Here is a 12,075-nt window from a genome sequence, read left to right as displayed (position 1 = left end):
ATCTAATCGATGATGAAAACAGATTGCATTCCACCAAGAGCGATAGGAAACATTTGTAGCTTGTTTCCAGTTAGAAGTGATAATGTGGTAAGCAACAGCTATCAAAAGGTCAAGGAACTGGTAATGACTTGGAGACTGAGGCAGGTCAGGTGAGAGAGAACCTAGAAAAATAGGAGAAGGGGAGAAGGGAGTTTGAAATTGGAAAATCTTTTGTAATTGAGTCCAAACTGAGTTCCAAAACTTGGATATAGGCGGACAATCGAACAGCATGTGTTTTAGGTCTGCAGATCGGCAGGGGCAAGTCTCTGGTGAAAAATGTGACAGAGCTAGTGGGGTAAATAAAATTATGTTATAAATAAAGTATAAAGTTTGTGTATTGTGAGCAGCTCTGGAGGCCTTATGAAGTTTGGTCCAGACTCTATCCCAGAGAAGAACCAACCAATCTTGAGAGATATCAGATTCCCAAGCAACTTAAACTTTGGATTTTACTCTAAGAAACGTGTTACAGAAAGAATTGTATAGGGAAGAAGCAGAGGGAGAAGATTCTAGTAATGAGGAAGTGGATTTGCGATCTAAAGGAATATCATTGGAAGATGATAATGATTGGAGATAAAGAGTGAGAGCAGGGTGAAGCAAATCATATTGTGAACGAGCAGTAGAGGGTAAAGAATAAGAGGATTTAAGTTCCGAGAAAGAAAGAGGGACACCATGTGAAAGTAGTTGAGAGATCCAACACAATCCTCGAGAATGCCAGACTTTCCAGTAAAAGGTGCGATTGCAAATTTTAAGAGGTGAATTATACCAAATAGGTTGTTCGTGAGAGGAAAGAAGGGAAGGATAAGACGAGGATAAGAAAGAGTGAAGAAGAGTACGACAATGAGAGATAATAGGGGTATGAAGGCGAGCAGGATAGGACGTGAAGGACAAAAGTTCACGGAAATTGAAGGGAGAAATAAAGGTGGATTCCATGGTTAACCAGATGGGAGGATAAAAAGGAAGATCAGAAGAAAGCCAGTGAGTTGTTTGTTTCAGAGAAAAAGCTTGATGATATTCTCTAAAATCAGGAAAACGGACACTGGCTTGAGCCTTATCCTTCCGTAAGGAAGCAATAGCTATTCGAGGACGTTTCCCATTCCATATGAATTTTAATAGCAAAGAGTCAATCTTTTTGAAGTAAGAAACCGGAATGCGCATTGGAAGCATAGAAATAGTATAAAGAAGAAGGGGAGAAAGCCTCATCTTTATAGAATTGAGCCGACCTCACCAGGATAAAAAGAGCGGATGCCAACGTTTGATAGCCGCTTCCATTTTCTTAGAAATATAATCAAAATTGAACTTGAGAGTTTCAGATAGAAGAGGAGCGAACCAAACACCCAAATATTTCATTTTAGAAGGTTGCCAAGAGAAGCCGAACTGAGCAAAAAGATGTTTCTGGCAAAGAGAGTTTAAAGGGAGGATTTTACATTTATCGGCGTTTAGGCGGTATCCACATACAGCGGAAAAAGAAGAGACTTGCTGAAGAAAAGAAGGTAGAGAAGAGAGAGGATCGGAGCAATAAAAAAGGATATCATCCGCATAAACTGAGAGCTTAACCTGACGAGAGCCAAACTGAAAAGCAGATATATTATCATCTTGACAAATTTTAGTAAGAAAGGGTTCTAAGGCTAAAACAAATAATAAAGGGGATAGTGGGCAACCTTGTCGAATACCTCTGCGTAGAGAGAAATAATCCGAGGTCATACCATTGACAAAAATGGAAGTTTGGGGATTAGAATAAAGTAAGGAGATAATAGAGATGAATTTGGGAAGGATGCCAATCCAACAGAGAGCCTGAAACATAAAATCCCATCCAATCCTGCCAAAAGCTTTCTCCGCGTCTAAGGCGATAGCTGCGAAAGGAAGATCTAACAACGGAGCTCTGCTGAGAATGTTAAGGAAGACTCGTGAATTGTCAGAGGAAAGACGACCTTTAACAAAATCCGATTGTTCAGGGCCAATTAAATCCGGCAAGAGGGGGTCCATTCGCAATGCTAGAATCTTAGCTAGTATCTTATAATCTGTGTTAACCAGGGAGATCGGGCGATAATTCTTGCATGGGGAATGGTCTTTATCCTCTTTGGGAATTAAGCAAATTAAGGCCTGTTGAAAGGAGCCGCTCGAGGAACCCACTGCAAGAAAGGATTGGAATAAGAGTAGAAGTTTAGGAAGAAGGAGGAAAGAGGAAAGCAAAATGACTATAAAATTCGATAGTGAAGCCGTCAGGGCCGAGAGCTTTCCCGTGCCTTAGTTTAGAAACAGCATGAGAAATTTCGGAAAACGATATGTCCAAATCCAAAGATTTGAGATTAACATGGGACGTCGGGGGAGAGGGAAGAGACTGAAAGTAAGAAAGAAGATCTGTAGAATCTGGAACCTGTTCAGGGGTATAGAGATTTTCATAAAACTTGACAAATTCGGTAAGAATTTCTTTGTCTTTAAATCGAGATTCACCGGAGGAAGTCCGTATAGATTCAATCTTTGTACGCTCTTTCCTAATTTTTAGGTAGTTGGCAAGAAGTTTCCCCATTTTATTTTTACCTCCGTAATATCGGGAATTACATTTTAATAAAAGGTTAGAGGCAGCTTCAGTTGTAAATTTATTGAAGGAAATTTTCGCATCAATAAGTTTTTTAAGGGAAGCGTCTGAATTCGAAGAGTGGTAGTCGAGTTCTAAGCGCCTAATATCAGCCAGAATTTGAGCTGATTTCGCCTCTCTGAGTTTCTTCCGTCGTGACACAAAATTGATGATAAAACCTCTAGAGGCTGCTTTGAAGGTGTCCCAAACCATAACAAAAGAGGAGTCAGGGATGTGGTTAAGAAGAAAAAAATTCAGTGGTAAAGGTAGTGAAATCAGAACAAAAAGTGGGGTCAAAAAGCAGGGCGTTATTGAGTCTCCATCGGCCTGAGTGAGGGGAGAACGGAAGAAGATCTAGGTCCACAAAGATAGGGGCATGGTCAGAGAGTAGAATGGAGCCTATTTCAGAACGGATGGCATGTTGGGACAGGGATTTGCTAAGGAAAATATGATCAATGCGGGATTGGGATTGGTGGGGGGGAGAAAAAACTATATTCTCTAAGGTCGGGGTTACATAGTCTCCAGATATCAACTAAAGCGTTATTCTGAGTAGTTTTGACAAATTGAGAATGCATCTTGGAGGGCACAAACTTAATTTTCGAATGGCGGTCAAGGAAGGGGTCCATAATTTGATTGCAATCCCCACCAAAAAGAATGTAATCCCCAGAGAGGGAAGCTAATTTGTCAGAAATAGAGGGCCAAAAAGATCTGTCAACTCCGGTAGGGGCATATACATTAAAAAGAATAATCAGAATATTGTCTATAAGCAGTTTAACAATGACCCAACGACCGTTAACATCACATTCATGAGAAACTGAAGAAATATTTAACTTTTTGTGCAACAAGATCACAACACCATTTTTCTTGTCAACAGTGGGGGAGCAGAAAACATGACCCACCCAACAACGTTTAAGTTTCAATGCCTCTGCCTCCGAGAGATGAGACTCCTGAAGGAGGGCAACATCAGTTTTGAGTCCTGTTTGATGAAGTCGACAACGACCTCATGCTGGAACTGATAGCCTATGAAGCTGCAATCGCTTTCATGCACATGTCCCAACACCTTGTTGCATCTTGGAGATCTAGTCACATATCCCATGACAACAGTTGACATGGCTGCATCCGCCTGGACTCCGAATACATGAGCGGACAACAACGTGGGTTAACACACACCTCTGAAAGCTGAGGCACACCCTCAGAGTGGACAGCGGCGCTTGGCAACGTTCCTCATTCTGACATACTGCTGCATTGGTCTGCTTGTTGTGGCACTTATCTTGCCCGTGCATATGCTAATAAAGTCTACACACCTTCACTTGTATTCAACTGTGATATGTGTTGATTTGAATGACAATGTGTGTCTCACTGCCATACAGGCGCATTGATGGCATTACCCAGGGAGTAACTTTTTGTGGAATCACTGTCCCTACATTCATCCATACTTTCATACTTGAGTGATCATAGCCATGACACATCTGTGTGAATTAGAATGCTTTATTTACATTCAGTTGAGTTTTGAAGCTGGACGAGTACAGGGCCATGCAAACCCCACTTTACATTGTTGCCCTGTGGAGTGTATCGGGGGACACTGAACTACCACCTCGAGAACAACAACGACACCAAATCCGCCACCCTGATCGACAACCTCTCGAACCTCAGATTCCAACAACTCGTCACCGAACCCACCCACACCGCCGGCCACACGCTCGACCCCATCTTCTCCACAAGCACCCACGTCACCTTCAACCACACCACCGAACTCCACTGGACCGACCACCGATGCATCCACTTCACATTTAAGAAGGCAACCACGCACCACCGCACCCAACAGCTGTCCCGTCGCTGCTGGGGCAAAGTCACCAAGGACCAGCTGACCTGCACCCTCTCCCTGAACCCACCTAGAGACCCCACCGACCCAGATACCTCTGCCTGGAGCCTCAGACAGTGGATCAAAGACTGCGCCAACACTCTCGCCCCGCTTAAGAAACACTCCATCAACCACCCCAGCAAGAAGGCCGCCTGGTTCACTGAGGAACTCCGGACCTCCAAACACACATGCCGGAAGCTAGAAAAGAAATGGCTCCAAGACCGCATGCCGGACAACCACGCTGCCCTCAAAGACGCCACCCGCAGACATCACCAACTCATCAGAACAACTAAAAGATCCTCCTTCAAAACCCGCCTCAGCAAAAACGCACACAATTGCAAAGAAATCTTCAGAATCGTGAAGGAGCAGTCCAACCCCAGCGCCAACACCAACGGCATCCCGCCTCGCAAGAACTGTGCGACTCACTGGCCACCTTCTTCCACCGCAAGATCATCGACATCCACGACAGTTTCAACGTCCCTCCCACCCGGCCACGACAGACCCCACCCCGAATGACATCTACCTACTGACCTCCTGGGCCTACGTAAACGACACCGAAACACGAAAGATCATGAACTCCATCCCTTCAGGATCGCCAGCAGTCCCCTGCCCACACCACATGTTCAGCAAAGCCGGAACTACCATTGCACCCCAACTACGAAAGGTCATCGACATCTCCTTCAACTCAGCGACATTCCCGGAAAGCTGGAAACAAGCCGAAATCAATGCCCTCCTCAAGAAGTCCAAGGCAGACCCCAAAGACCTCAAGAACTTCCGGCCCATCTCCCTGCTCCTCTTCCGGCGAAGGTCATAGAGAAGATCACCAACATACAGCTGACCAGCCACCTCGAAGACAAAAACATCCTAGACCCATCGCAATCCGGATTCAGATGGAACCACAGCACCGAGACAGCCCTCATCACCGCCACAGACGACATCCGACGCCAACTAGATAACGGAGAAACCTCTGCCCTCATCCTCCTGGACCTGTCAGCCGCCTTCAACATGGTCTGCCACCGCACACTAAGAACCGACCTCATCTGCAGCGTATCCCAGGGCTCAGCCCGGCGCTTTTCAACATCTACATGGCCCCCTCGCACAAGTGGCCCGCCAACACGACCAGAACATCCTCTGCTACGCTGACGACACCCAGCTCATCCTCTCCCTCACCAAGGACCCTCACATTGCCAAAACCAACCTCCACGAGGGTATGAAGGCCATCGCCGAGTGGATGAGTGACAGCTGCCTGTAGCTGAATTCAGCAAGACGGAATTCCTCATCCTTGGCCCTACCCCAATCGCCTGGGACAACTCCTGGTGGCCGACTACACTAGGAACAGCACCGACACCCACGGACCACGCACGCAACTTGGGATTCATCCTCGACTTCTCCATCTCCATGTCCAAGCAGGTCAATGCCGTCTCCTCCTCCTGCTTCAACACCCTCCGCATGCTTCGCAGGATCTACAAGTGGATCCCGACCGAAACAAGAAGAACAGTCACACAGGCCCTCGGCAGCAGCAGACTGGACTACGGCAATGCACTCTACGCTGGTATTCCGACCAAACACCTACAGCGACTACAACGCATCCAGAACGCCTTGGCCCCCCTGATCCTCAACCTCCCCCGTCACAGCCCCATCACCCCCACCTAAGAGACCTGCACTGGCTCCCCGCCAACAAGAGGATCACCTTCAAGCTCCTCACCCACGCACACAAAGCGCTCCACAACTCCGGACCAGCGTACCTGAATAGCAGACTCAACTTCTATACCCCCGCCCGCCAGCTCCGTTCTGCAAACCTCGCCCTTGCCGCGTCCCTCAAATACAGCGGACCACTTCTGGAGGCAGATCCTTCTCCTTCCTCGCTGCCAAGACCTGGAACACCCTCCCTACCCACCTACGGCAGACCCAGGACCTGCTCACCTTCAGGAGGCTCCTCAAGGTGGTGATGTTTGGTCTGCATCACTGTGTAGCAGTGACACATCAGGAGCCGGGGGTGGAATGTCTGCTGCACGATGTGGCACTGACACTTCAGGGGGTGGAGATGTTGATGGAGTAGTAGCAGCAGCATTCATCCATGCCAGGCCTTGTGGTGGAAATGCCATGACGAGGATCTGCAGGGCAAGGAAGATCACAGCTACATCTCGCTGGTGTGCAGCCATGGCAAACATCCTTTCCGCCTACATCCGCTCCACGCTCGCCATCATTCTCCTTATGTGTCCCAACTCCCGGCTGACAAATCTGGAGTTACTCTGACTAGACAGTTGTTCTTGGCTCAGAGTCATGACTCCGGTGATGCCAGCCATGGATTGTTGGAGAGCATGGAGCGGACGGGTGTGTGTCCATTAGGGACTGTAAGTTGTCCCTGATGGGACTTAGACACCCACGTATAGCATCTAGTTTGGCTGCCATGAGGTGGAACCCCACCTGCAGCTGATCAGCCATTTTCTCCTGGTATTCTAAAGCACGGCATTGGAATGCCATGTGTTGGTCGTGGGGGTTCTGTGAGACAGCCATGGTGGTGGGTGTTTCCTGCTGTATGGTCTGTGCAGGGGGGAGTCTCCTTGATACAGCTGGGCTGCCCTGCTCCTAGAGGTGGGGTGCCAAAGCTGTCCTTGAGCTGTTGGAGGGCATTGGTGTCGATGTTGGGGAGGTCCTCTTCATCATCAGTACTGAGTTGTTGGGTCTGCTCTGCAGGAGGTGTTGGTTCTCCCTTTTGAATGTGAAGGGGAGATGCAGATTGACATTGTGTTCACATGTATGTTCACGTATTGTACAAGTTTACTGACAGACTGCATGCTGATATACATTGTGACTGTTTGTGAGGAGATGCCTATTTGATGTAGGACAGTTGACATTTCTACACCATCACAGATGGGAGGTTATACTTGTACATCTCATCATCTCACAGTTTCCTGCTATGCCAAATGTGAATGGCTATTTTCTACACACAAGCAACAGCAGTTGTATCCTCTGTTCTGTTGTGAAAGTGTTGCAGTTTCTACCACATTGTTGTCAATGTTGAGGTGCTCTGATTCTTATGTGTGTGTGTTGCATTGTGGGTGAGTTGCCCTTTCAGCTCTGATTTGGCTGTCCCATATCATTTCAGACGGTGTGCCTTTCACTTCTGTACTTATACAGTGCTGAGATGTTGCAGACTTGGGTAAATTGGGGTCTTGGTTGGAGTTGTGACTCTTGGGCATGATTTGTCTGCAGATGTGCTATACTTAATTGTGCATTTGTGCCATTGTACCCATCTCCCCCTGTCCCCCCAGTCCCTGGTCGTTACTCACCCTGTTGCTGTTGGCTCAGGTCATGTAATGCAGTGTCCGGTCCCCCAACTTCTGCCACCGCCTCCCCACTGATGACTGTGGACACCATTTCCTCCATCTCATCCAGCTCTTTGTGTGTCGCTGGACTCCCACCTCCAGCCTGCATTGCTGTGGTTTTGCACTTCACATCAGTCCAGCGCTTCTTGCAGTCGTCCACTTCCCTTCTCTTCATTCCGACTGCATTCACCTTGGCCAGGATGGACTGCCATATTGTATTTTTTGTTGCCAATGACACAGTGGAGGTGTTCTCTCACCTCTGTAATGAGGATCTGGTTTTCCTGTGGACTGAAACACAGGTTCCTCTTCTTCTTCTCCTTGCCCTTCCCTGACCCTGAGGTCCCAGGCTGGTCCACCGTGGGGCTTGTGGGTTCTGATTGTTCTCTATACATGCTTCGGCTGCTTTCATGGTGATTCGCAGTAGTTTGTGTTTTGTTTGGGCTTTTTGTTGCACCTTTTATAGGGATTTTTCCTGTCTGACCTGTGGGACTTGCAGGCATGGCGCTGTTTATCGCTGAATTTTTTATTGCAGTTGGGCCCATGGCAACTTTTTTCATGTTTGGGTTTAAATTTGTATCGCCGTCCCGGTAATTTAATCACAAACATGTGATGCGTTATCTGGAAACTATTGCATGTTATTGCCGTGTTGTGAATACAACGTCAACCTAGTTATTTTCCCGCTCTAGACGGCGATATGTAAAATTGTGTTAACCTATTTTGGCGATGATCATCGCACGTTTTTGAAAATGTCCCCCAATGTGTTTGTGGGTCTTTGAGAGCTAAAGCAAGCCTACAATAGGACAATAGATTAGAAAGACTTCTGGCATGTTTTCATAACAAAAGGGTAATTTACACAAGATGGATGAGAGTTTGCAAGAAATGGATCAATTAATTCAGTAGGCAAAAATAAATGTTTTGCCAGGCCTAAACCCTCCTTTTAAGTACGTATGAGCCACCAAAAGGATAGGTCCTAAACAGCCATTACGCCAGGGTGCATTGTATTTAAAAGGTTGGACATGTACTTTTAACTTTTACATGCCCTTGTAGTGAAAAAGCACCTACATTTGTTTATGCATTATTCCTGGCCCACCTCCCCATAGGATAACATTGGGTTATCTTATTACATTTAATAAGTGATAATGTTTGATTGAGAGCAAGTAGGAAAGTCATGCATGGTGTCTGAGAATTTTTAATTTAAAATCCTCTTTTATGGTAAAGTTAGAATTTAAGTCTCAATCCTAAAAATGCTACATTTAAACAGTTGGCGTTTTCTAATCATTTGCTGCCCGCAGCCTGTTCCTGTGTCACATGACTAGATGTAGTTGGGATTGACCTCTGCGTATTCCTCCCAGGCCGTATCACAATAGAAGGCCTGTGTCTTGGCAGATGTTCCATCCTGGCTTGATGGGGTTAGAGCTCTCACCTACAACACTTTCCCTTCAAAGGCACTGGCCCGGCTCACACACAAAGGACTTCACACTTGACTCTTGTGACCACAGATAGACTGGGACCAGTGCAGGGAGGCAAGCAACTTCAGACACTTCTGTATGGGGTACACTCCAGAGGGTTATTCTACTTCAAAGTGGGTACCAGGTATAAAAGGGGGCACTCAGAACCACTCTGGAATTGTGGATACTAAAGAAGAAGGATGCCCTACTGCCCTACTGCTTTAGCCCTGCCATGCTTGCTGAAAAGGAAGACTTTGTCCCAGGCTGAGTGACTCCCTGGGGCAGGTGACTGACCTCCTGTTCCGAGCTACAGGAATATATAAAGCTGCTGAGGCCTACTAGTGGAGACAGGGAGAGGCACACAGGTGGATCAGCCCTGCTACTACGGGGGAACCTTCCTGAGTCACCTCACTGATCTCATGAGGTCCTGACTCTAATATCAAGGGAAACACTACTCCCTTCTACAAACTTGGTGGCACTGGTTAATTCAGGCCAGCACTGATACTAAAATTGACCTTCCTTTGGTCCTGAAGAATTGCTTTGGATCTCCTTCTGTGACCACATACAGCGCAAAACATGTTGACCATTATACGTGCCCATTAGGGACATATACCGAGCTACAGAGGAACATAATATCCCCTAGAGCAGCACTACACACTTTGTGTTAACAATGACAGAGGGATCACCCTAATAAATAGTAATTACTAGTGGAACTGCAGCTTGATGTAAAGATTTCAATGCTCTTGCATTTGACTCGTGTGGGACACCGAGTAACGACGAGTTCAACTGCAGCTCTTTGTAGAATTATTTTGATATTGGATACTATAATATTCACTGCCTACTGCTGATCTTGTCCCATAATGCTTTTCATGGCCTTTGGTTGGGATTTTATGTTTGCCCATAATAACTGTGTTTGGGGTGGTCCTAAGAGGATGGGACCACCACTGAATAGTTCAACATGATATGCTCTTTATGTTCAAAGCATCTGCTTGGTCCTCTCCCTAGATTAGGAAGGATCCCGAAATCATCACCTCATTCATTGGCTGATATTTTTGTTTGAAGGTTCACTTTTGTGAATTGTTGCATGATTTTTAGCATGTAAAGCTGCTTTATCAAAGCATTTGCAGGTGCAGTTTACTCTGCTACGTGGAGGAACGGAGTTTATTGCTCGAATTCCGTGGTTTTCAAGGAATGCGTAATTAACAAATCTCCGTGAGCGGAGCGGAGCAGAGTTCATTGCCCACCCCTAATCTCGGACCACTCGCCAGTGGAGGTTCAGATGTGCGGGCCGTAGGGAGAGCGATCTCTCCCACCGCTCACAGTCCAATACTTTGCTGAAAATGTTCGATCAGTCCAGTCGGACTTTATACTCTGGGAAGTATACAAAGCAGTGGCCAGGGACTTTGTACAGGTGACTAGTGGACCTAGGAACAAAGAAAAATGTGCACAATATGATACCCTGGAGCTGGAGATCCTTACCCTCGAAAAGACGCTAGACCCGGAACCTGTCAACGATGCCCAATACATACATAAACTCAGACTCAAACAGAAGGAGCTCAGGGACCTGGAAGAAAATGCTGCTCGCTCTCACGGGCTAGCAATGCAGAGGAAGGTCTATGATCTAGGGGATAAGGCCAGTAAGCTTATTGCATGGCTTGAGCGGCGGGTTAGGAGCCGCAACTGGGTATCAGAAATTAGAACTGAGGAGGGTATGTGGTGCGGCACTGGTGCCGAAATGGAGGAGGTGTTTGCGGATGGAATGGAATGGAATGGAATGAAGACTTATATTGCGCAACTTAGCCAAAAAGGCATCAAGGCGCCTACAAAAAGCATCATAAAAAGCAAATCCAGTAGACTAAGGGTAAGCTTTGGAAAAAAGCCAGGTCTTCAAGGCCTTTCTAAAGGATTGCATTGATGGCAAAGTCCGAATTTCTAGGGGGACAGCGTTCCACCATCTAGGAGCAAAGCTGGAAAAGGCTCTGCCTCCCCACTTAGCTCTTCGAACTCGGGGAACAGACAAAAGAAGCTTCTTTGAGGAACGAAGACTTCTAGAAGGGGCATAGGAAAACAGCAAATCTTTTATTCCTCCAGTCTCTTTTCTGGACAAGGCCCCATATACCAGATACAGAACCTTGAAAGAGACCCTGGCTTCAATTGGAAGCCAGTGCAAAGACTTCCTGGCGGCAGTAGCTGATGACCTCCTGGGTAAGTCCAATACAAACCTAGCTGCGGCGTTCTGCACAATTTGCAATCGCTGCAGCAAGCACTTATTCATTCCAGCATATAGGGCGTTGCAATAATCAAGCCCAGAGGCTATTAATGCCACCACAATTTGCTTCCGAGCTTGAAAGGACAATTAGTGCTTGATCTTCCGCAAGATCTTAATAATGCCCCAGCAGGTCGAAATTGTCCTATTGGCTTGATGACCCATCGCCAGAGCCGGGTCGATCATGACTCCTAAATTTCGTGCTAGGAGGGTGGGCACAGGGCAGTTCCCCAGAGATGAGGGCCACCATTCTGTCGACCAGATGTCATTCTTCCGGCCGAACACAAGGATCTCGGTCTTCTCGCCGTTCAGCCTCAATGAATTGTCAATCATCCATTGCACCGCTGCCTCCATAGAGTGTCTAAAATTGGAGGCAGACGAGATGACGGACTGGGCGAGAGACAACAAGATCTGAGTGTCGTCGGCGTAGGAAACTACCTTCATCCCAAAAGATCTAATAAGCCTGGCCAGTGGGGTCACATATATGTTGAACAGGGTCGGACTTAACGCCGACCCCTGTGGGATCCCATACTTGACCGGCAGGGATGAAGATAGGA

This window comes from Lissotriton helveticus, chromosome 1_1, assembly GCF_964261635.1.
Source record: "Lissotriton helveticus chromosome 1_1, aLisHel1.1, whole genome shotgun sequence".
In the NCBI taxonomy this organism is placed as follows: domain Eukaryota; kingdom Metazoa; phylum Chordata; class Amphibia; order Caudata; family Salamandridae; genus Lissotriton; species Lissotriton helveticus.
The sequence above is the reverse complement of the archived record's forward strand: the minus strand, read 5'-3'. Positions refer to the sequence as shown.